Source organism: Stegostoma tigrinum, chromosome 4 (genome assembly GCF_030684315.1).
Source record: "Stegostoma tigrinum isolate sSteTig4 chromosome 4, sSteTig4.hap1, whole genome shotgun sequence".
In the NCBI taxonomy this organism is placed as follows: Eukaryota; Metazoa; Chordata; class Chondrichthyes; order Orectolobiformes; family Stegostomatidae; genus Stegostoma; species Stegostoma tigrinum.
The window spans coordinates 19,160,363-19,182,236 of NC_081357.1; the positions used below are offsets into that span (position 1 = coordinate 19,160,363).

At 42.5% G+C, this 21,874-nt stretch overlaps 1 protein-coding gene across 2 annotated transcripts in view; it reads right to left on the minus strand.

Moving 5' to 3' along the window:
• The window catches only part of cdc42ep3 (CDC42 effector protein (Rho GTPase binding) 3), a 196,452-nt gene that overhangs the window by 164,855 nt on the left and 9,723 nt on the right, over positions 1-21,874 (minus strand). The window contains exon 2 of one of the 2 annotated variants that reach the window (XR_009445668.1): positions 18,855-20,151. The exons of the other annotated variant lie outside the window; for it this stretch is intronic. The gene's annotated coding sequence lies outside the window, so the exon portion shown is untranslated. Of the gene's footprint in view, positions 1-18,854; positions 20,152-21,874 lie in introns of those variants that run through there. 2 annotated transcript variants of the gene reach the window in all.

Here is a 21,874-nt window from a genome sequence, read left to right on the forward strand (position 1 = left end):
CTCCGGATCCAAAGCATCATCCTCCGACACTTCCACCATCTACAAGCCGACCCCATCACCAAGACATTTTTCATTCCCTACCCTTGTCTGCTTTCTGGAGGGACCACTCTCTCCGTGACTCCCTTGTCCGCTCCACACTCCCCTCCAACCCCACCACACCTGGCACCTTCCCCTGTAACCGCAGGAAGTGCTACACTTGCCCCCACACCTCCTGCCTCAGCCCCATCCCAGGCCCCAAGATGACTTTCCACATCAAGCACATGTTCACCTGCACATCTGCCAATGTGGTATACTGCATCCACTGTCCGCGTTGTGGCCTCCTCTACATTGGGGAAACCAAGCGGAAGCTTGGGGGCCGCTTTGCAGAACACCTACGCTCTGTTCACAATAAACAACTGCACCTCCCAGTCGCGAACCATTTCAACTCCTCCTCCCATTCCTTAGAAGACATGTCTGTCCTGGGCATCCTGCAGTGCCACAACGATGCCACCCGAAGGTTGCAGGAACAGCAACTCATATTCTGCTTGGGAACCCTGCAGCCCAATGGTATCAATGTGGATTTCATAAGCTTCAAAATCTCTCCTCCCCCAACTTCATTCCAAAACCAGCCCAACTCGTCCCCGCCTCCCTAATCTGTTCTTCCTCTCACCTATCCCGTCCTCCCACCTCATGCCACACCTCCACTCCCTACCTATCTCGTTCTGCCCTCTTGAGCTGTCCGTCCTCCCCAGACTGACCTATCCCCTCCCTACCTCCCCACCTACACAGGCTCCATCCCCGCCCCTTTAACATGTCTGTCTCCTCTTCACCTATCTTCTCCTCTATCCATCTTTGATCTGCCTCCCCCTCTCTCCCTCTTTATTTCAGAACCCTCTCCCCCTCCCCCTTTTCTGATGAAGGGTCTTTGCCCGAAACGTCAGCTTTTGTGCTCCTAAGATGCTGTTTGGCCTGCTGTGTTCATCCAGCTCCACACTTTGTTATTCTAATGCAGTGAGTTGTGTGTGTATAGAATGAGCTGCCAAAGTGGTGGAGGCTGGTACAATTACAACATTTAAAAGGCATCTGGATGGGCATATGAATATGAATGGCTTAGAGGGATATAGGTCAATGCTGACAAATGGGATTAGATTAATTTGGGATATCTGGTCAGCGTAGACAAATTGGACCTAAGGGTCTGCTTTCATGCTGTACAACTGTATGACTCTATGACTAGCATCTCATCTTTTGAACTGGCACTCTACAGTCTTCTGGAGTCATCACAGAGTTCAACAATTTTAGATCAGTGCCTCTACCTTAATTGTGTTTTTGTTTGCTTTCTTGTTCGTGTTGCAACCCCACCAGGAAACATCTTTAGTTTCTTCATTTTATCAATTATCAGGCAGCTTTTATTGTTTAACTTCTTCCATCTTCCTTTCCTACTTGCACAAAACCTATTATGTTTCTATTCTGCGTTTCTAGAAATCTTTCCTCAGTTTTGATGATTATCACTCTTATTACTGACGTGAATCATGAACCGTTTGTCTAGAACTGCTGTCTTACCTCATGAGTATTTTCTGTTTTTACTTCAGATTTCCAGCACACTCGTTGTTTTGAAGGCAGATATCTTGCTCCCTACGTTTTATAATAATATTTTACACTTGGCCACTAAACAGTGAATATTCGTGACATGATACAGGACAAAAGTGCTGAAAAGTTGCCAAGTAGCTGAATAACCTGATTTCGTCCACACAGCGAAGTTGGTGCATTGGTTTGAAGGCTCTATGTCATCACAAGAAGTTATAAATCAATATCAGATAATTTTTTCATAAGCTTGAAATAGCCTCTTACACAATTTCAAAGACAGCTCATAAAAGATCTCCCATGGTTGAAACCGCACAGAAACAATGCAAAGCTGTTTTGGTACTATCCAATGTATACTATATTTTCCTTTAACTTTCGTGAGACACCAGAAGTAAAAGACAGGATGGAACCTTCCGAGGCCTTGAGAGACATAGGCTATGTTGAGAAATTTCAGAAAATCAGGTGAAATTTTGAGTGAGACCCTTCTCAATATTGAGACCAAAAAGTCATGTCTTCCAAACGAGTCCGGGATATTGTGGAGAGGGCAAGAACTGCAGATGCTGGGACTCAGTGTCAATATAGAATGGAGCTGGGGGAACAGAGCAGATCAGGCAGCATCAAAGGAACAGGACATTTTAGATCGGGTTCCTTCACAGGACTTTCCTGTTCCTCTGATGTTGCCTGACCTGCTGTGTTACTCCAGCTCCATACTCTACTGACACCTGGATATTGTGACGAGATTTTCATTACTGAGCAGTGAGATGCCTAGTAATAGGGATTATCATTATCATCCTCATTACTACTTAATCTCACCTTATTAATATAAAGGCTAATAGAGTTGACCAAGGGGAGCCAGGGCATGCAGTTCACTTTAACTTTCAGAAGGTTTACAAAAAGTCTCACAGAAGAGATTAGCATGCAAAATTGCTGACATGGATGGAGAACTAATCAGGAAACAAAGAATAGGAATAAACAGGACTTTTTTTCTGAGTGGCTGATAAGGGGTACCAGAGAATTAGTGCTTGGATCCCAGTTATTTACAATATATATTAATTATTTAGCTGAGGGAACTAAAGGTAATATCTCCAAATGTACAGACAACACAAAGTTTCGTGAAGGGATGAACTGTAAAGAAGATTCAGAGATGTGTCACTTTGATTTAAACAAGTTGTGGCTGTGGGCAAATGCTTGGTAGCTGAAATATAGTGTGAATAAATGTGAGGTTATCCACTTTTGTAGCAAAAACAGGAAGGCAGATGATTATCTGAATGGTAGTAGATTGGGAAAGGGGGAAGTGCAATGAGACTTGGCACCTTTGTACGCCACTGGATGCAAGCATTCAGGTGCAGCTGGCAGTGAAGAAGACAGATGATATGTTGGCAGAGACTAGTGGTGAGGTTCAATCTGAGGGTCACCAAGCCTCAGGCCATGGGTGTCTTTGAGAAGGTGGACCTTCTTGATGACATCAACAGTACAGGAACTGAATCTATGCTGTTGGTATCACTCTGCATTGTAAACTAGGCATCCAGCGAGCTGACCGAAACAAACAATTGCACCAGGCTTCGGTGAGACCATACCTGGAGTATTGCATGTAGGTTTGAGTGCATTATCTGGTGAAGAATGTTCTGGCTATGGAGGAGAGAGTGCAATGAAGGTTTATAAGACTGATTCCAGGAATGGCAAGACTGGATTTACGAGGACTAAATTCACTGGAGTTTAGAAGAATGATGGATCTCAAAGAAACCTATAAAATTTTAATAGGACAAGTTGATAAATGTACAAAGGATATTCCTGACAACCCAGGATTCTAGAATCACCAAGATGAGGAGAAATTTCTTCTCCCAGACAGAGGTGAGCCTGTGAAATTCTTTTCCGGAAGGAATCAGATTTAATTCACAATGCTGAAGGGAACAAAGGAAGTGGTAACAGGATACTGAGTTGGATGCTCGTCATGATTGTATTGAATGGTACAGCCGCTTAATAGGGGGAATGGCCTGATGCTACTTCTACTTTCTAAGGTTTTGTGTTTTTACCAAGTTTCTTGGCTGCATTGATCATTCATTGACTGTAAAATTGTTGGTGCTCAACATACAAACAGTTTGTTTCAGTTCTAATACACAAACACAGCTTTTACTTCTTCGTTTTGTGTTTGCTTTTACTATTGTTAAATAAGTGTGGATGTCAGTTGAAGGCTTCCCTTTATGTAGTGGTTCAATACTGAATTATGCAAAGATGCTGGGCTACAGTGGGCATCAGGGAATGAGCAGCATTGACTTAGAGACAGTTGTAAAAATGAGATGTCATTCAGGACAGATGAACTGAATGGCCTGGTGTTTAAACAGTGATGTGGTCGGGATGGTTCAGTTGTATTTCTATTTGTCACCCAGGGCATTTATGTACCCTGTGCAGCAATGGTTTGTGGCACATATGCCACTGTCTGCAAGGTGAAGGGCAACTCTGGACTATCAAAACTTAGCCAGAGGTACAGCTAGGGTTCCATGATGGCCATGGCCCAGAAATCCCAGGATATCCTGGTAGTTGCAAGTACTTCCCCGATGGTGAGAGGGAATATCTGGTTGGCCTCAGACAAGAAGGGCACCAAATGGCACAATAGATAGTTCATGAGTTGAGTTTGGAAAGGATGTCAAAGAAAACCTGTTACATCTCACATAGATAACAAAGTGTGGAGCTGGGTGAACACTGCAGGCCAAGCAGCATCTCAGGAGCACAAAAGCTGACGCTTCGGGTCTAGACCCTTCATCAGAGAGGGTCTCTGAACGAAACGTCAGCTTTTGTGCTCCTGAGATGTTGCTTGGCATGCTGTGTTCATCCCCTCCACACTTTGTTATCTTGGATTCTCCAGCATCTGCAGTTCCCATTATCTCACATCTCACATAGAAACATTCTCTGTGAAATTTGAGGAAAATTATACTTAGCTAATTTCTGGTGAGATTCAACCCAAAGTCTTCTCCATCACTGGAACAGGCAAATACTACACAGCTTCTTGAATTAGGTCTAGCATCCAGTTGAGATCCTGATCTGTATCTTGACTGCCTTTTACCGCTTTGATTCCACACAGAACAAACTTTGTTCTAACAGTTATCCTATGATCCGGCATTCTTGATAACATAAGAACATAAGAACTATGAGCAGGAGTAGGCCATCTGGCCCCTCGAGCCTGCCCCATCATTTAATAACATCATGGCTGATCTTTTCGAGACTCAGCTCCACTTGCCCGTCCACTCATCACAGCACTTAATTCCTTTACTGTTCAAAAATTCATCGAGCCTTGCCTTAAAAACATTCACCGAAGTACATTCAACTGTTTCACTGGGCAGGGAATTCCACAGATTCACAACACTTTGGGTGAGGAAGTTCCTCCTTACCTCAGTCCTACATCTGCTTCCCTTTACTTTGAGGCAGTGCCCTAAGATCTCCCTTCATTCTTCTGAATTCCAATGAGTATAATCCCAGTCTACTCAGTCTCTCCTCATAATCCAACCCTCTCAACTCTGGAATCAACCAAGTGAATCTCTTCTGCTCTCCCTCCAGTGTTAGTATATCTCTTCTCAAGTAAGAAGACCAAAATTGCACACAGTACTCCAGGTGTAGTCTCACCAGGACTCTATACAGCTGCAGCATAGCCTCCCTGTTTTTAAACTCCATCCCTCGAGCAATGGCAGACAAAATTCCATTTGCCTTTTTAATTACCTGCTGCACCTGCAATCCTACTTTGAGCGATTCATGCACAAGGACGCCCAGGTCCCTCTGCACAGCAGCGTGCTGCAATATTTCTCCATTTAAAACATTTTCCGTTTTGCTGTTATTCCTACCAAAATGAATGACCTCACACTTATCAATATTGTACTCCATCTGCCAGACCTTTGCCGGCTCACTTAGACTGTTTATATCCCTCTGCAGACTTTCAGTGTCTACTGCACACTTTGCTCTGCCCCTCATCTTAGTGTCATCTGCAAATATTGACACACCACACTTAGTACCGAACTCCAAATCATCTTTGTAAACTGTAAACAATTGTGATCCCAACACTGATCCCTGAGGCACCGCACTAGCCACTGACCATCCAGAAAAAGACACTCATTTACCCCTACTCTATGTTTTCTACTGGTCAACCAATCCTCTATCCATGCCAATACATTACCTGTAATATCGTGGAACTTTATCTTATGTAGCAGCCTTTGGTATGGCACCTTGTCAAATGCCTTCTGAAACTCCAGATACACCACATCCACAGGTTTCCCATTGTCCACCATGCAAGTAATATCCTCAAAGAATTCCACCAAACTAGTTAAACATGACCTACCCCTCATGAACCCATGCTGGGTGACCGTTTTGTAGAACATCAATGTTCTGCTCACAAAGAAAGACCCTGAGCTTCCAGTTGCCTGCCATTTTAACACACCACCCTGTTCCCTGGCCAAACATCCCTATCTCTGGCTTGCAGTAGTGTCCCAGCAAAGCTCAATGCAAGCTGGAAAAACAATACCTCATTTTCTGCTTGGGAGCCCTGCAACCCTCTGGACTCAATATAGAGTTCAATAATTTTAGAGCCTAAACTCTCCCATTTTCGAATCCCCTACCAGGCCTTGTTATCGCATAACCTGCCATTATACATTGCTTATTGTTAGTCACTAACACTCCCCATAAACAGCTGTTCACCGTCCTAGCCAGACCATTATCAACTCATTTGTCTATCAAAATGCTCTTGTCTTTCTTCAGGCTCTATCTTTATCCTATAATTTACTCCCTCCTCCCCCCTCCTCCCTTACTTTCTGCATGCAAAGCGACGCTTTCCCAGCTATCATCAGTTCTAAGGGTCACCAGACCCAAAACATTAACTCTGATTTTTTTCTTCACATTTGCTGCCGGGCCTGCTGAGTTTTGCCAGCAACTTCTGTTTTTGTTCCTGTTTTAAAGCATTTGCAGTTCTTTCTGGTTTCACTCGACTGACATAGCTGCTATTTTCAAAGTTTACTGACTGGAGGATAGCAAATGTGGTTCCACTGTTCAAGAAGGGGAGTAGAGACAACCCTGGTAATTATAGACCAGTGAGCCTTACCTCAGTTGTTGGTATAAAATGTTGGAAAAGGTTATAAGGGATAGGATTTATAATCATCTAGAAAAGAATAAATTAATTAGGGATAGTCAGCACGGTTTTGTGAAGGGAAGGTCGTGCCTCACAAACCTTATTGAGTTCTTTGAGAAGGTGACCAAACAGGTAGATGAGAGTAAACCGGTTGATGTGGTGTATATGGATTTCAGCAAGGCGTTCGATAAGGTTCCCCACAATAGGCTATTGTACAAAATGCGGAGGAATGGAATTGTGGGAGATATAGCAGTTTGGGTCGGAAATTGGCTTGCTGAAAGAAGACAGAGGGTGGTAGTTGATGGGAAATTTTCATCCTGGAGACCAGTTACTAGTGGTGTACCGCAAGGGTCGGTGTTGGGTCCACTGCCGTTTGTCATTTTTATAAATGACCTGGATGAGGGCGTAGAAGGATGGGTTAGTAAATTTGCAGACGACACTAAAGTCGGTGGAGTTGTGGATAGTGATGAAGGATGCTGTAGGTTGCAGAGAGACATAGATAAGCTGCAGAGCTGGGCTGAGAGGTGGCAAATGGAGTTTAATGCAGACAAGTGTGAGTTGATGCACTTTGGTAGGAGTAACCGGAATGTAAAGTACAGGGCTAATGGTAAGATTCTTGGTAGTGTAGATGAGCAGAGAGATCTCGGTGTCCACGTACACAGATCCTTGAAAGTTGCCACCCAGGTTGACAGGGCTGTTAAGAAGGCATACAGTGTTTTAGCTTTTATTAATAGAGGGATCGAGTTCCAGAACAAAGAGGTTATGGTGAAGCTGTACAAAACTCTGGTGCAGCCGCACTTGGAGTATTGCGTACAGTTCTGGTCACCGCATATTAAGAAGGATGTGGAAGCTTTGGAAAGGGTGCAGAGGAGATTTACTAGGATGTTGCCTGGTATGGAGGGAAGGTCTTACGAGGAAAGGCTGAGGGACTTGAGGCTGTTTTCATTAGAGAGAAGAAGGTTGAGAGGTGACTTCATTGAAACATATAAAATAATCAGAGGGTTAGATAGGGTGGATAGGGAGAGCCTTTTTCCTAGGATGGTGACGGCGAGCACGAGGGGGCATAGCTTTAAATTGAGGGGTGAAAGATATAGGACAGATGTCAGAGGTAGTTTCTTTGCTCAGAGAGTAGTAAGGGAATGGAACGCTTTGCCTGCAACGGTAGTAGATTTGCCAACTTTATGTACATTTAAGTTGTCATTGGACAAGCATATGGACGTACATGGAATAGTGTAGGTTAGATGGGCTTGAGATCGGTATGACAGGTCGGCACAACATCGAGAGCCGAAAGGCCTGTACTGTGCTGTAATGTTCTATGTTCTATGTTCCATAAAATTTTTGCTCCCATTCTACTTAGCTAACTCCTCCCTCATTCCTTCATAGTCTCCTTTGTTTAAGGACATTGGTACTGGATTTAACTTTCTCACACTCCTTCTGTATTTTAAATTCAACCATACTGTGATCACTCCTTCCAAGGGGATCCCTAACTGTGAGATCATTATTCCGGTCTCATTACACAGGACTAGATCTCAGATAGCTTGCTCCCTCGTACATTCCACTACATATTGCTCAAGGAAATTATCGCGGATGCACTCTACGAACCCCTCTTCAAGGGTGCCATGACCGACCTGGTTTGACCAATCAATATGTAGATTAAAATCCCCCATGATAATTGCTGTATCATTTTTACATGCATTAGCTATTTCTATGTTTATTGCCTGCCCCACCACCATGTCATTATTTGGTGGCCTATGGACCACACCAATCAGTGACTTCTTCTCACTGTTCTACCTAATTTCCACCCAAATGCCTTTAACGTTTTGTTCAGTCGAACCTATATCATCTCTCACAACCACCCTGATATCATCCTTAAAAATCAGAGCAACACTACCTCCCTTATCTTCCTGTCTGTCCTTTCGAACAGTTTGGTACCCCTGGATATTTAACTCCAAGTCATGACCATCCAGTAACCGTGTCCCTGTAATGGCCACTAAGTCATGCCCATTTGCCATGATTTCATCATCAACTCATCCACCTTGTTTCGAATGCTCTGTGCATTCAGATAAAGTGCCCTTATGCCAGTTTTTGCACTTTCATTTTGGGTCCTACTACCTCCATACCTCCAGCTCTTGAGTTCTCCTTTCCTTTAACTTTTTTCCTAATTTTCAATGGAGTTGAAGCTTCCTCGTCACCTGCTAACCTGTTGCTTTGCCTTACATTAATTGTTATTCTCCCTCCACGCTCACTTCTCCCTTCCCCCCCACTTACTAGTTTAAAGTCCTATCAACCATCCTATTTACTTTTCGCCCGAACACTGGACCCAGCCCTGTTCAGGTGGAATCCATTCCAGCGGTATAGATCCCTCGTATCCCAGAACTGATGCCAGTGCTCCATGAGAAGGAAACCCTCTTTCCCACATCATTCTTTTAGCCACATGTTTACTTCCCTGATCCTTGCCTCCCTATGCCAATTTGCATGTGGCTCGGGCAGCTATCTAGAGATTATGACCTTTGAAGACCTTTTTTTTTAATTTTGTTCCTAGCTTTTCATAATCCCGAAACAGATCTTTTTTCCTAGTCCTGCCTATATTGTTGGTACCTATGTAGATCACAACAACTGGATCCTCCCCCTCCCTCTCTGGTATCCTCTCAAGCCATGCGGGATTCTCTATTCTGCTCGCAAAGGATACTGTCCATCCCCCCGATGATGGAATCCCCTACAACTACAATCTATCTTTTTGCTCCCCCCTCTTGAATGGCCTCCTGGATCATGGTGCAATAGTCAGTTGACTCAGCCCTCCTGCAGTCCTGTTCCACATCCATGCGGGGAGCCTCATACCTGTGGGACAATGTCAAGGGCTACGGCTCCTGTGTTCCTGTCTGCAGGGTCCCTCTACCTGCCTCACTCGCAGTCACACACTGCTGTCCCTGCCCGCCAATCAAATTAACATTAGTTAATCTACCAGGTGTGACTGCCTCCTGGAAGACAGCATCCAGGTATTTCTCTCCCTCCTGGATGTGCCGCAGTGTTTGGAGTTTGGATTCCAGCTCATCAATTTTGAGCCGGAGCTCCTCAAGCAGCCAACACTTGCTATAGATGTGGTCGCTGCCGTTCTCAATGGGATCAGCTAGCTCCCACATCATACAGCTACAACACATCACCTGGCCTGCCATTTCTACTGAGTTAATTATTTAAAATTAATTAGTTTTTTTTAGTTTTGCAGTGTTTTCTGCACCAGTAAATACACACTATTATAAACTCAAACAGACTTCGGCTTTGCCTTCCAACCCGCTCCCAGAGGATTTGGCGTCGAGGTGACCACCCCGAAAGATAACAAAAAGATGAAGAAAAAAAAAGCTAACCTGCTCACCACACTTAGTCATTATTATGAGGTTAGAGGAGGTGGAAGGGTGGGAGTGTAGTGTCTACGCGTGTAGTGTCTCAGGTATTAGTTAACTTCCAAATTTATTGGGTGGAAGCTTACCTTCCCAGGCTGCCCTCATGCTTTCTCCCAGATTCCCGCCGCTGAAACGCTGAAAGGCCGCAGTCACGCGAGGTAAGATTTTTGATAAGCCAGGAAAAATGATCTACCTCAAATACTGTGAAGTTTCCCGTATTATTCTAATTATTACCATTTTAAAAGTTAATTTACTTCAGTATAAATATATGTTGTTCAATCAAACATCCACATGAAATATTAACAGTTGATTAATTTGGAGTCAAGTTGTCTTCAAATACCATGATCTACTACCAGCTCCAAGTCATTAGTCAAGGCTGTGAGTGAGAAGGATCTCTCCGGTAAGTTTTACTTTGACAAAGTTGCATTATTATTTAAGTGATATACTTAAATAATATCTTTTAAGTGCTGTAAATAAAATATAAAAATAAAATGTATTTTACCCCTGTATTTTGTTTCTATTACTTAGCATATTTTTACATTGATTATGCAGATCTCTTGATTATCTAGAATATTTGATCAATCGGCACACTCCTGGTCCAATAGGTGCCAAGTGACAAAACGTTTACTGTACCTTATTACTATTAACAAATTAAAACAATAACATCAAGTTTTAAAAAGCTTCTATTGGCTTAGCTTCAACAGTTTGCTTAGAGAAGAGAATTCCAGAATTTCACTTTGTTTGCAAAAAAATGCCTATTTAGTTCTAATTTTGATACTACACACCTTCATTCTGCACTCCAACAGCCAGTGAAATATATTTTTCTCTTCCTACTCTACTAGACTCTTTAATGGTAACTTTCCAGAATATTCGTAGAGAATTTGCAAGAAGATTTTAAACCTGTCAAAAGTTAATGAATACTGTGTTTATGGCTTAATCCCTCAATTACAATTTCAAAAATATTTTTCTTGGGGCATTTGGAAGTATTTTAGATGACTTTTAGCAGCAAGTGTAAAGTTTCAATAAACAATGCTGAATTATAAACATAGTCAGCCCAGTATATTGTTGAAAACTGACATTAAAGATATGAATTTCAATGTGGGCACACAAGTGGCTGTTTTGCTGTTCACATCTTAACACAGGCAATGCAGTGAAGTTAACTCGTTGGATTCCTACCATCCTTTAACTAAAATGCACTTTGTACATTACCAGTTCAATTGTCATAACCTAAATATTTTGTTTTAAATATCCAGCACTTGTTGATTTTATCTGTTTTTCTTTTATGGTCCAGTTGTGAGAAAATGTCCAAGAAGATTGAACATTACTCCATAGAATTAAATGGTAACCATGGCCATAATGCAGCATTACAGCAATCAATCTCATGCAGGATTTTAAATATAAATTATTGCACAGATGGTTTCATATTAAATGGTTACTTAACTTATAACAAAAAACAGTGGTAAGTAGTCAGAAATTTGATAGGAAATGCGGAGATACAAAATATTTTTCACATAGACATTAAAGACAAAATGGTTTTTAGCATTTGCTACAATTAGACAGCTAAAAGCAATGATGCTGAATGAGCTGAGCATTTTCAGGAGAATGTTTATTAGCTTATGGTGGAAGCACTTTCATCTAATAGACTACTGATTTAACAGTGAGCTAGGGTTTCAGGTTAATGATTTGAGAACATTAGTGAAAATCCCCTATTCGGTTAAGCAAAGCCTGCACTATAAACTCTAAATTTTCACTCTGCTTGTAATACTATACCTACAAACAAACTCATTTGGAGAGCAAGTGCCACGTAAATGCTGAGAAAGATCAAACAGTCCTTGCATCACATCTGTTTCAATGATCAAGATCTAATGACAAATTTCTGGCATTATGAACAAAAACTGCTTGGGTTCTATAATGACTGACAAACATATTGGACCACCATCTTTCACCTGCACAAAGTGAATTAAACAAGTCAGAACTTATTATTCAACCATAACTTTCAAAGAATTCATCCATTTCGTTATTATGTTTCTTAGAAGGTTGTGCCTAGAGAAGATTCAGCCAGCTGTTGTATGCAACAAACTTTGCACAAAGCATGATACGGCATTAACATTGACCATGGTCATTCATGGATGAATGCAATTCTATTAACATCTGGTAACTAATGTCAAACAACCTCAAGGTTTCTGAGATATAAGTGATGTGATTATTTAGACATACATGTCCCGTTTAAATTTGATAAATGGTGGATGTGGGCCAAAACAATAACCCTTATTACATACATGTTCTGAAAATAAAGTGAAAATATTGCTCATATGCAAAACTGCACGTACATGTGTAATGGTGATAATGGGAACTGCAGATGCTGTAGAATCCAAGATAACAAAGTGTGGAGCTGGATGAGCACAGCAGGCCAAGCAGCATCTCAGGAGCATCTAGGCCCGAAACGTCAGCTTTTGTGCTCCTGAGATGCTGCTTGGCCTGCTGTGTTCTTCCAGCTCCATACTTTGTTATCGTACATATGTAATAGTGTCCTTCATTCATATACCACCTCTCAAATTTTCTTGCTTCTGTTAGTTTATAAAGTGATTAGTTTTGTTCCCAAGGACAGAATCTGGTCATTTGAGTTCATAACATCAGTACAATTTGGCACAGAAAATACTGCTATTAAAGGAAACAAGAACTTAAAGAAGTAAAAATCTTCATGTACTTCTGTGAAAAACTTTTCATTTCTGTAAAAAGATTATCTCTGAGAAACATGTCAAGATAGCTGAATATGTTCAAACATTTTTAGTGAGAGTTATTATCTGAAAATTGAATACCAATACTCTGTATCTTCTTATGTCCAAATGTTTATCTTATGTTCCTGTAATAGAACATAGAAACATATAACATAGAACAGTACAGCACAGTACTGGCCTTTCGGCCCACGATGTTGTGCCAAACTTTTACCCAAAACCTAAGGTCTATCTAACCTCCACCACTACTTTATACTATCATCCATATGCCTATCTAATAGCCACTTAAATACCCCTTATGAGGCCGACTCCACCGGCAATGCATTCCACGCCCCTACCACTCTCTGAGTAAAGAACCCACCTCTGACGTCTCCCCGATATCTACCTGCTTTCATTTTAAAACTATGCCCCCTCATAAAAGTTACCTCCACCCTAGGAAAATGTTTCTGGCTGTCTACTCTACCTATACCTCTGATCATTTTGCACACCTCTATCAAGTCATCTCTCATCCTTCGTCATTCAAAAGAGAAAAGCCCTAGCTCTCTCAACCTTTCCTCATAAGACATTCCCTTCATTCCAGACAACATCCTGGTAAATCTCCTCTGCACCTTTTCCAAAGCTTCCACATTTTTCCTGTAATGAGGTGGCCAGAACTGTACACAATATTCCAGATATGGCGAAACCAAGCTTTTGTATAGATGGAGCATAACTTTACGGCTCTTGAACTCAATCCCTCTATTCATGAAACCTAATATACCATATGCCTTCTTAACAACTCTATCCACCTGGGTGGCAGCCTTCAGGGAACTGTGAACATGATCCCCAAGATCCCTCCGCTCCTCCACACTGCCAAGAATCTTTCCGTTAACCTTGTATTCTACTTTCAAGTTTGTCCTTCCAAAATGAATCACCTCACACTTTTCAGGGTTAAACTCCATCTGCCACTTCTCATCCCAGCCCTGCATTCTATCAATGTCCCTTTGTAACCTAGAACAGCCTACCACGCTGTCCACAATGTGACGCACCTTCATATCATCCGCAAACTTGCTGATCCACCCTTCCACACCTTGATCCAAATCATTTACAAAAATCACAAATAGAAGGGGACCCAGAACAGATCTTTATGGTACACCACTCGTAACTGAGCACTACGTTGAATATTTTCGGTCCACTACCACCCTTTGTCTTCTAAGGGTCAGCCAATTCTGAATCCAATCTGCCACATTTCCCCCATCCCATGCCTCCTTACCTTTTGCATGAGCCTACCAAGGGGAACCTTATGAAACACTTTACCTAAATCCTTCTATAACACCGTTCGACCTTCATCCATGTGTTTGGTCACCTCTCCATAGAATTCAATAAGGCTTGTGAGGCATGATCTACCCCTCACAAATCCATGCTATCACAAATCAAACTGTGCCTTTCCAAGCGATCATAAATCCTGTCTGTCAGAGCACTTTCCAATAATTTGCTCATCACTGACATAAGACTAACTGGTCTGCAATTTCCAGGGTTATCCCTGTTCCCTTTTTTGAACAAGGGAATGACGTTTGTCTCTCTCCAATCTTCCGTCACTCTATCCATGGACAGTGAGGACAAGAAGATCATCGCCAAAGGCCCTGTGATCTCATCCCTCGCTTCCCATAGAATCCTTGGATAAATCCCATCAAGCCAGGGGGACTTATCTATCTTCTTCACTAACATCAACCTCCTTGAGCCTACCTGCCTGTTTCACATCCTCCTCCTCTACAACTAGGTCCCTCTCAGTTGTGAATACTGAAGAAAAGTGTTCATTAAGGACCCCTCCTATTTCTTTAGGCTCTGTGCACAAATTCCCTTTACAATCCTTGATCAGCCCTCCCCTTTCTCTGGTCATTTTCTTGTTCTGCGCATATGTATAAAAGGCTCTCTGATGAAGGGTCTAGGCCCGAAACATCAGCTTTTGTGCTCCTGAGATGCTGCTTGGCCTGCTGTGTTCATCCAGTTCCACACTTTGTTATCTTGGATTCTACAGCATCTGCAGTTCCCATTATCACTGTATAAAAAGCCTTGGCGTTTTCCTTGATCCTATCCGCCAAGGTTTTCTCATGCTTTCTTATGGCTCGCGTAAGCCCTTTCTTCAGCTCCTTCCTGGCTAACTTGTATCCCTCTAGAGCCTTTTCCGTTCCTCTTTTCCCAAACCTTATATAAGCCTCCTTCTTCCTCTTAACCAGTCATTCGACCTCTCTCAAGAACCATGGCACCCCACACTCGACTGCATCTTATCTGCCTGCTAAGGACAAACATATCGAGCACATTAAGTATGCATTGCTTAAACAATCTCCACATTTCTGTGGTGCTCTTCCTTGACAGCATCTGTTCCCAATTTATGTTACCTAGTTCTTGCCTAACTGAATTGTAATTATCCTTCCCCCAATGATAAACTTTATCCTATCAAATACTGTTGCTGTAACACACTCTGAGCTTCTTTTGTAATGAAAAATTGCCCAGTGGGTTGGTTAGTGTGGACAATAGAAATTTGTAATTCTTTTTCACAAAAAAGAGTCAATACTAACCCAATTATTTAAATTGGAGCTTGATAGATTTATGTAACCAAATGTACAATGGGATATGGACAAAATGATATGGTCTCAGATCAGCCATGATCCAATTCAATCGCAGAAAAGGGTCAAAGGGCTAATTAGCAATTTTATTTCTATGTTCTCAAGATCATAAAAAACTTATGACCCATATTTTAACTTATATGATGTCCCATTCACCTGTTACACCTCTGTTGAGTGACCTGCATTTGGCTTTGGGTTCACCAATTCATTGATTTTAAAATCCTCATCAGTGTTTGTATCTCCATGACCTCACTGAGACATTGAGAAATCTGCCTCTGTAAAACCTTTCACCTCTTTTGCAACATCATTGGTTACCATGCCTTCAGTCATCTTAGCCGTAAGCTCCAGAATTCCATCTCTGAACCTCTCTATCCTCCCCTTTTAAGAGCCTCCTTATAGGTTAACTCTTTAATTGCATACTTGCTCACCTGTTCTGATTTGTCCTTCTTCAGATCAGTATCAATCTCTGTCTGATTCTGCTCCATTTGATTTGGTTTGATTTGTTGTCACATATACCTGAGTTCAGTGAAAAGCTTTGTTTATGAGCAGTACAGGCAGATCATTGCAAGCAAAGACACACAGATCGTAGGTTAAAAAAAACTTAGACAGAGGCATAGAAGTTACGCCGCACGGGGCATGCACTAGGCAAGATCAACATGAGCAAGATCAGCATTATTTGAAGTTTGAGAAGTCCATTCATCAGTCTAATGATGGCTGTGAAAGATGTTACTGCTGAATCTGCTGGCGCATGTGTTCGTCTGTCTGACAGAAGAGGATGTAGGAGGGCATTACCAGGGTTCGATGGGTCTTTGATGACATTGGCAGCCTAAACATCAAAATGATGTTGCATGGCATGGCATGACATAGTGTTGAACTCTTCCTCTGTCGACTCCGCCTCCATGCCTATTTCTTTGGACAGGGGGCCTCTCCTGGTCCCACAGATTCCTTCACCTGCCTCCATCAATTTTCCTCCAGCTGGATCTCTCCCTCTGGCCTTTTACCTGCACTCAACCTGCTCGTTGAGAACTGTCAAATGACAATGGCCACCTCAATTTGTCTGCTGCTCTTACCCGTTCCAACCTATCTCCATTTTAACTGACTGCATTCTGTACTCTCAAATACAACCCTGATTTGATCGTAAAGCTTGCCAACTAGGCAGTTGTCTGGCTATACGTTGTGGAGGCTGAGCACTGGCTCTTGGTAACCTCCTTTCTCCCCGGACCATGACTCACCAGGGAAAACCAGGTTATTGCGTCCACAACGGTCACTAATCTCATTCCATCTGGTGATTTCATCCCCACAACCTCCAAACTGATAGATCCCAACCCTGCATTTCTACCTCCTTTTCAAATTCTATAAGCCAGCCTGCCCCAGGCAGACCATTTGTTTCTGCCTGTGCCTGCCCCACTGAACCCATCTCTTCAAGCTTTGACTTGATCTTTTTTTCTCCCCTTGTCAAACACCTTCAAATTCTTCTGACACTTTACGTCCCTTCCAGTTCATGGGCTGAGTCCTCATCACCATGGATGTGCAATTCCTTACACATCCATCTCCCCCATCAGTATGGTCTCAGGGTTCTCGGCTTCTTCCTGGATATAGGCCTGAACGATCCCATCTAGCACCATGCTTCTCTCCCTGGCCAAGCTCATTCTCATTTTGAACAAATTCTCCCTTAACTCCTTCCATTTTCTTCAGGTCAACGGGATGGCCATGGTATCCACATAGGCCCAGTTATGCCTGCCTCTTTGTTAGATATTTAGGACACTTCTTGTTCCAGATGTACTCTAGTGTCCCAGCAACATTTCTTTCCTTCTATTGCCTGGAATTGGCAATGTTTATCAATTTCATTTCCAATTTCCATCCTATTCTCATTTTCGTCTAGTCCATCTCTGACTCCTCCTTTCTCTTTCTCGACTTCTCTGTTTCCATTTCTGGGGATAGGCTAGCCAGCAATATACACTACAAACCCACAGACTCTCAGTTACCGTGATTATACATCCTCACATCCTGCTTTGTGTAAAGATGCTATTCCATTTTCCCCAGTTCCTCTATCTCCATTGCGTCTGTTCCGATGATGCCAGCTCTGGCAAAGAGATCATCAGCTGACAATCTGACACCTCCAGCAGGATGCCACTATCAAATATATATGTCCCTCTCCTCCTTTTGTCAGCCTTCTGCAGGGATCATACCTCTGGAATACTCTGGTCCACTCCTCCTCCACTCTCAACATCTCAGCTCACCCCATGGCATCTTGCCATGCAATAACAGAAGGTGCCACACCGGCCCATATACTTCCTCTGCTTTACTATCCAAGGGACATATTTTTAAGGTGAGAGGGAAAGACTTAAAAAAACAATATGGGGGGCAACTTCTTTCCACAAAGAGTGGCTCGTGTGTGAAATGAACTGGCAAGAGAAAGTGATGCAGGTACAGTTACAATTTTAAAAAACATTTGGATAAGTTCATGAATAGGAAAGGTTTGGAGGGATATGAACCAAGCTCAGGCAGATGAGGCTAAGAGATTCCTTGGATATTGAAGCAATCATGTCCAAAGGCACCAAGGTCTGGACAATATCCAGACTTGTGCTGATAAATGACAAATGACATTCATACCACAAAAGTGCCAAGCAATGGCTGTGTACAACAAAAGACAGTTTAATCAGTGCCCTTGACATTCAATGGCATTACCATCTCTAAATACCCACTCTCAATATCCTCTGACTATCAATGAACTAGAATAGCCATACAATTACTGTGACTGCAAGAGCACATCAGAAGCCTGGAATCCTACAGCTAGTAACTCACCTTCTAACTTCCCAAGGCACAGTCAGGAGTATAATGGAACAGTTTCCACTTGCCTGGATTACCATAAGACATATGAGTGTGTGTGAGCCATTGAGCCTATCGAATCTGCTGTGTCATTCAATGAAATCTTGAATGCAGCTCCAACAATACTCAAGAAGCTTGACACAATCCAGGACAAGGGCAGCTCACTTCATTTACACCAAATCCACAAACTTTCACTCTCTCCACCACTAACTCTCAGTACCAGCAGCATGTTTCAAGTACAAGATACACCGTAAAAGGTTCCTTAGATAGCATCTTTCAAAACCATGACCAAAAAAATCCAGAAGGATAACAGCAACAGATACATGGAACATTGCCTCTTGCTAGTCCCTCTCCAACACAGTCACCATCAATTGGAAATATATCACTATTCTTTCACTTCAGTTGGGTCAAAACTTGGAATTCCTTCTCCCTTAGAACTGTGGGCCTACCAACCCAGAATGGGCTGTAGCAATTCAAGAACACAGGCTCACCAGAAACTCTTCAAGTGATACCAGGGATGGTCAATAAAAGCTGGCCCAGCTAGTGATGCCTATTCCCACGATTGAATGAAAAATACTATGAAGAAAATTGATCACACCAATTTTGATACAGTATTTTTTTTATTTTGACATTAGATTAGAAAATCCACCACCTATACTTGGTCTGACTTAATGTGATTCCAGAAACAGTGCAATGTGGTTGAGTTATGACTGTACTCTGGGAAATTAGGGATGGGTATAAAATGCACTCATCCTTCAAGAATCATGATCTAATCCAGTATATTTCATGGAGATTACTACATATTTTTGTCGTGCGAACAGAAGATGTTCATATTGTTGTACTTACAACAGGTAGATCAAACTTGTAAGATCATTAGCTTTGTTTTCATATCAAAGCAATCTAAAATCAGTTTTTGTTAAATTCAGATCAGAAGCAAGTTTTTCAGTTCATCTCAGAAAGCACCAAAATATAGTACAGAAGCAAGTTTGGTTTCTTTTACATAGTACACTAGTTCAACAGTGGCACAGCATTAACTTCGAAAAGGAACCAAAGCACAGTGGGTTCAGCTATATTGAGTCTCAAAGGAATAAGGCAAGTCTGGATGGCCTCTACTTTAATGCCGTGAGTATTAGAAGTAAGATAGATGAGTTAAGTCTGTGGATTGACACATGGGAATCGTAATATTGTTGCCATCACAGAAGCGTGGTAAAGAGTGAGACAAAACTGGCAATTCAATGTTCCAGAGTATAGGATCTTCAGGCAGGATACGAAAGGATGTAAGAATGGAGGTGGTGTTTCATTTAGTTAGGGAGTCAGTTCCTGCAGTTAGGAGGGGTAATATCTTGGATGGATCTTCAAATGACGCTTTGTGAGAAGAGTTTAGGAATAGAAAGGGGACAGGCACGCTGTTAGGAGAGTATTAGAATCCTCCAAACAATCAGAGGTCAATTAAGGAATAGATAAGTAGTCAATTTACTAAAACATGTAAAAATAATAACTGGGTAATTATATTGTGGAATTTCAGCCATTTTGGTGTTGATTAGGATAATCACAGTATAAAGGGATTAGAGAGGGCTGGTTTTTTGAAATGCATATACGATATATCTTTATATCAACATGTTGATGATCCTAGAAGGGACGGTTCAGAACTTGACCTAATTCTGGGATCAAAGCCTGAAGAGTATCTTCCTTGGCTAGCTACAGAGCTGTCACAGAGAAGTGCCCACTAGATTGTGGTCCGACACAATTCCCACTGAGATGTCAGTATCTGAGCTTGGGAGTGGCGATGGAGAGCAGGAAACAACTTTGCACTTGCTTTCTTTGAGGCCTCAGTACTTGCATCCTCATAGGATGAACAGGTGGCTTCTGGGGAAGGCAGTGTTTCACTGGGGAGATGGTTGAAAAGCTGGCAGTATCAACTGCAAGACATAAAGGTGCAGTGACCACAGTTTGATTAGATTAGATTAGATTAGATCCCCTACAGTGTGGAAACAGGCCCTTTGGCCCAACAAGTCCACACCACCCCTTGAAGCATCCCACCCAGACCCATCCTCCTATAACCCACACACCCCGAACACTATGGACAATTTAGCTGGCCAATCCACCTAGCCTGCACATCTTTGGGCTGTGGGAGGAAACCGGAGCACCTGTAGGAAACCCACGCAGACACAGGGAGAATGTGCAAACTCCATACAGACAGTCGCCCGAGGCTGGAATTGAACCCGGGTCCCTGGCGCTGTGAGGCTGCAGTGCTAACCACTGAGCCACCGTGCTGCCCCAATGGTGTGCAATGAGTGAGACTGTCAGCAAGATTCATGTGTGAGCCACAGAGGAATGAAGAATGGCACTTAGCCAGTTGGTGGTACATAGGAACTGCCACGGTCTTCTCTTGCAAGGGTAAGGATTTTCTCCTCGAACAGCCCAATGTTGGGTGACCCTATGGACTATCTCTCTTAAGTTGTGAGCTATCTTTGCCTGTAATGAGAGAAAGGGAAAAATTGATTGAGATGACAATGGGTAGCCCAGCTGATACTTTTGGTACAATTGGGTGAAAGGTGTTCTGAAGGAGTGAGGAGACAGTGCAAAAGTCATGGAGGGTTATTGGCATTGGAGGTGGGAGGGGTGAGTTGTTGCAGCCAGTGAGAGTGGCAGAGCATGAATATTGGTAGGAGTTGGGTGCAGTAATTTGATTTGATTTATCATTGTTGTCATATGTACAGAGATACAGTGGAAAGTATTGTTTTGTGTGCTAACCAAACTATACCTTATACAAGTACATCAGGGTAATAAAACAGAATGCAGAATACAGTGTTACAGCCACGGAGAAAATTCAGAGGAAGTTCAACTCTAATATACAAGATGCCCATTCAGAAGTTTGCCAACAGTGGGGAAGAAGATGTTCTTAAATCTGTTGGTACGTGTTTCCCAATTTTGACATCCTCTGCCCATTGGAAGAGGGTGGAAGAGAGTATAACTGGGGCTGGGAATGATCTTTGACCATGTTGGCTGCTTTCCTGAGGCAACAGTGTGTAGACGGAGTCAATGGAAGGAAGGCTAGTTTTTGTGATGGACTGAGCTGTATTCACAACTCTTTGTAATTTCTTATGATCTTGGGCACAATAGTTGCCATCCCAAACAGTGATGCATCCACATAGGATGCTTTCTACAATAATCCATTAAAATTGGTAAGAATCATTGTGCACATGCTGAATTTCCTTCGCCATTTGAGAAAGTAGAGGCATTGGTGAGCTTTCTTGACAGTAATGTTGATGTAGATGGACCAGGATAGATCAAAGTGATTCTTACTTCTAGGAATGTGAAGCTGTCAACCACCTCCACTTCAGCACTATTGACACAGACAGTGGCATGTCCTCCACTCCACTTCCAGAAGTCAATGACCAGCTCCTTCACTTTACTGACATTGAGGGAGAGATTGCTGTCTTTACACCAGGACCAGACATAATGAGTGTGATGGGGAAGAGGAGAGTGTAGAACTTACGTTGGCAAAGCGGCGAAAGTCATTAACCCTCATGGCATTGCTGGCCATTCTTCTGGATTGTGGATTTGCACTGGCCTAAGTGGTGAGCTTGGATCAGGCTGCGAGGGTCTGGTCACAACCACCTCTGTTTATACTCCAGGAAG